The 4764-nt window shown below is 34.1% G+C and overlaps 1 non-coding gene across 1 annotated transcript; it reads left to right on the forward strand.

The window, feature by feature from the left end:
* Positions 1–4225: 4225 nt before the first annotated feature.
* Positions 4226–4441, forward strand: LOC112012264 (small nucleolar RNA U3). The gene has a single exon (XR_002882949.1). It is a non-coding gene; the product is annotated as a small nucleolar RNA U3 (small nucleolar RNA).
* The last annotated feature ends 323 nt before the right edge of the window (positions 4442–4764 follow it).

Raw genomic sequence — 4764 nt, forward strand, 5'->3', positions numbered from 1 at the left:
AACTTAACAATATAAATTTTTTTCAGTTGAATTTGTTACGAATGTATTTATAATGGCAAAGCCAAAGATTTATGTGTGCATTATTTGCTTGGTAATATTGAGCATCTTATGTGGTACAGGGTGCTATATCATAGACAAATGCAAAATCTTTTCAAATGACAGCAATTTCCCAAGATTTCATCAATCACCACACAACACATGAACGGCCTAAAAAACAACTTTAACCAAACATAAGTTCAAAGTACATGCATAAAGAACAACTTAAATCAAAGGAAATAAGTATTTACAAAAGTAATAATTTATAATATATAAAAAAAAAATCAAAAGTAATAGAAGTATTAAAAAAGTAAGAACAACCTCAACCAAACATTTAAGGAGAAAAGCTACCAAATATATAATGGTACACAAAATTTTTTTGTTGTTTTTGCAGAGTAATGGAACACGATTCAGTGGCGAGACCTGCACCTTCAAACCTTTCGGTAGGACTCACTGACTGGCGTTTCAATATTTCTTTAAGTGTCCATGTTGCTGTGATGGTGGTGGACACAGCGGGCAATCTCTTTGAGTGTTGAGTAAATACCTTCTGAATCGTGTTTTGAGTGGCTGTCACCTGTTACCAAAATGCAAAAATGGTGGTTGCTCTTGGTATATATAAATTTTTTTTTTAAAAAAAAAAAAAAAAGGGGACTTGAGGATAGGGATGAGGATTGGATAGTTGTAGGACCTATTTTTGAGGGTGAGGGAGGAGAATGAACGTGAACATAAACAATTAACTGGGAGCAGGTTTTTGTTTTTTGTTTTTGTTTTTTCAAAAAAAAATTTAAAAGTAATGTGAGATTAGAGTAAGAAACCGCAAATTAAAAAAAAAAATGGATTTTTTTTTTTAATGTTGTAACGGTTAAGCCTTGATAAAGGTAAAAAAAAAAAAAAAAATTTTGCAATCGTGAGTTTATTGACGGAAGGAACATGGGTAGTTGGAGCATTTCAAATACCTGAACAGAGAATGATTCTATTTTGTAGGCAATGTTTATGCAAGAGTTAAAAGATATAGTTTTACCAAATTATCCTTTAATTTTGTCTCTACTTAAACATAGGGATGTGTGGGTATTTTGGAACAAAAAAAAATTCAATCCAAACAAGTACAGCCCCTTAAATAGTAGTATGGATAGATAAATAAATAAATTAATTAATTAAAAGTAGAACTCAAGGTTGCTACATACCTAAATAGAAAATAAATAAATAAAATTAACACCAAAAACATATACAATGATGGTAAAAAAAAAAAAAAAAAACTTTCTTCAGGTTAATACCTATAATAATTCTTGTAAAGTCTTTCACTCGAACTTATCTAATATTCCATTCCAATGACTCCTCAATGCAATCCAAAAAATTTGTGCACACGTGAACCTGAGAGAGATAAAAAAAAATTAATCAACAAACCAAAGATAATAGCATCAATTTGTTAGAGTTTGTGTTTGATTTAAATTTTGATGAGATCATTTTTCCTAAAAGTCTTATTAAAATTGTTCAAAATAAAGATACATATCTAACTTCCTACAAAATAGGACAACTTTATGTTAGTTTTCAAAGCAAACTCACTTCACTTTCCTTACTTACGTTTAAAATTATTCAGTCACTACAACATTTCAAAATTACATTTTTTTTTTAAAAAAAAAAAAAGAGAGTTAACGTGATACATTAAAAAAAAAAAAAGTAGAACTCAAGGTTGCTACAAACCTAAATAAAAAAATAAAAAAATTTAATGCAAAAAACATATACATTCAGTCACCACCAACATTTCAAAATTACATTTTAAAAAAGAAAAGAAAAAAAAAAGATAGTTAACGTGATACATATTAAAAAAAAAAAAAAAAGTAGAACTCAAGGAAAAAAGAAAACTTTCTTAAAAAGAAATAAAAAATATGAAGGAAAAAAAAAAAAGAGTTAACGTGATACATATAAAGAAAAAAAAAATAGAACTCAAAGAAAGTCAATCATAAATAAACAAAAGAAAACAAAACAAAGAGGAACTTGTAAAATATAGAACCTGAAAATTTGTTGGAACCTTTGACAGTAAATATCTTTAATTTGAAGAAAAAGAAAGGAAGATGTAGAGCTAAACTAAATGTCTTCAATTTGAAGAAGAATGAGAGATAGAAAGTGAGATAAAAACTGCAAATGCATACGTGAGTTTGTGGATTTTAAAGTGTAGGAGTTTTAATTTACATATCTATCCTCGTTAGTTGAAAACTTGTAAGTGGGTATGATGAGAGTATTTTAGGCATAAGAAAAATAAAGGAAAGTAGATTTTTACCAGAATGTCCTTTACTTTTGTCTCTACTTAAATATAGAGATGTAGGGGCATTTTTGAAAAAAAAAAATTGAGGAATTCAAACAGGGGAAGCCCCTTAAATAGTAGTATAGATTACCATTAAAAAAGGCAACCAACACGCTGGAGAGTTTTTCACCCATAGTTGGATATTTATCTGTTTGTTCAATACAAACCCTCAAGATACACTAACTGCTAGGAGTCTGTTGAGAGAGTCAAGCCAGGAAAGTGATGGGTCCAATCTGGGGTCTAGCAACGAAGTTTGGGCAAGAGTTTGGAAGCTTCACATCCCAACTAAGATCAAAGTATTTGTGTGGCGAGCTTGTCACAATATTCTTCCAACGTTTGAAAAGCTTCGGCAGTGACGGGTTATAGAGGATGACTTGTGTCCCATTTTGCAAACGAGTCCCTGAAACAATTCTACATGCATTATGGGAGTGTGCTGCTGCTCAGGACGTGTGGGCTGATTGCTCACACCGTATGTTGCAAAAGGGGTTGACTGTCCAAGTCTCTATGATTCGACTAATTGAAGATTTATTGCATAAGTTGTCGTTGGACGTGTTTGAGTCTTTTCTGGTGCTTTGCTGGCTTATTTGGCATCGTCGCAACTGTGTTGTGCATGGTGGTATCCTGCAGGAGCTGGGTACATTGATTGGGCGTGCTCGTAGTCTCCTTATGGAGTTCTTGGAGGCTCAGACTCATCTTGAGATCCCTGTGTCTAATGGCCAAACACAATAGTGGCAGCCACCTGTAGGAACGATGTACAAACTGAATTTTGATGCTGCTGTTTTCACTAATATTTCGGCCTCAGGGATTGGCGTAATTATTTGGAATGGCGGCGGTCAGGTGATGGCTGCGTTGTCGTCAAAGGGTCATGTAGTCATGGACAGTGAAGAGGCCGAGGTTTTGGCTTGTCGGCGAGCGTTGGAGTTTGTGATTGATGCTAGGTTTTCTGAATTAATCGTGGAGGGTGATAATTCAAATGTGATGCACTTAATAGCCTCTTCTCAGTCGGATTGGTCTCGTCTAGGGAACCTCTATGATGATGTTCGTTGCTTGGTTGGAAGGTTGAGACATGTATAATTTCAATGTATTAGACGTACTGCTAATGGGGTTGCGCATTCTCTTACTCGTTATGCTAGACATTCTAGTGTGGAAAGTGTTTGGCTGGAGGACTCTCCTCCGCTTGCTTTGGAAGCTTTGTTTGTGGCCTCATTGACTCTTGCTAGTTAAATGAAAGTTGATTTTCCTTTACAAAAAAAGAAAAAAAAAAAAAAAGAAAGTTAAAGTCAACACGATATATGAATGATTAGGCTTTTTTTTCCTTCTTTTTTCTTCTTCTTTGTGCACTGTTCATAGATTAATATCTATAGCTAGAGAACAGTCCTGTAGACCTATATGTCTTTCCTTTTTACCACCTGAAATGATGCAGCCCAAAAGGCCATTGATTTAATTTTTTATCAGAAAACACAACAAACTTAACACTAGTAAAAAAATAAAGTTGATTTATTGGCAGAAAATTGGGAGAACAATGGAAAGAGGTCCCAACTCTTTTTATTTTTTTGAAAGGAAGAGGTCCCAACTCTTGATTGAATAGCTTTCTGTTCAAAAATACAGCCAAGCTTCTATAAAATGGAAATTTTATAGGGAACTAGGCCTCAGCCTTTTACAAGTAAAACTCAGACCAGTGTAAATATTTTAGGAACAGCCCTTCGAGACACTTAAATAGACCGAAGAACATCTCTGTAATTCAATAAATAATCTGATTGGCTTCTCTATTTATATATAACCAAATATGTAAAATGCTGTTTGATTCAAACCAAACAACATTGTCCCATATCGACAAGATAGTAAACAAAACTTTGGTTTATTAGGAGTAAACAAAGTTGAGAGGGCACGACCTTACTTGAACAGGATCTGTTCTATAGGATCGTACCTCTGTATCCTTGCTCACTAAGGAGACAGGACCCCAAACCTGGTGGATGAACCATGGCCGTGCGATCAGAGCGTGATTAACGGCCTCGTTGTCTCTGTTAGAGTCACCGAACTGTAGAGGATCGTTCTTAACTGGCTTCGGTTGGTTGGGATGGTCGCACGGCTGTCTGACAGGCTTCAAAATCTTTTTTGCTCTCTTCACAAATCACAATATCCCTAAACTCGTCGAGTTTTTTTTTTTTTAATCTTCTGTTTTTTTGGATTGAATTGCTTGGTTTAAGGCTTTAAGTTGCAATGTGGTGATTGTTTCCTCTACTAATTTGATGCAAAAATACATGTACAAAAGTAAAACAACGTGTTTGATAAAATTCCTAAGCAGTGTTTTGATGTTATTCTAGGAGGAAGAGAAATAACGACTGTCCTGCTCTGTTGTGACTTTTAATGGGGTGAGATGTGGTTGTTCGCCTTCTTTTAAAATGTCAGTTTTTGGGTTCTTGTCA

Source organism: Quercus suber, unplaced genomic scaffold, assembly GCF_002906115.3.
Source record: "Quercus suber isolate HL8 unplaced genomic scaffold, Cork oak 2.0 scaffold_5, whole genome shotgun sequence".
In the NCBI taxonomy this organism is placed as follows: Eukaryota; Viridiplantae; Streptophyta; class Magnoliopsida; order Fagales; family Fagaceae; genus Quercus; species Quercus suber.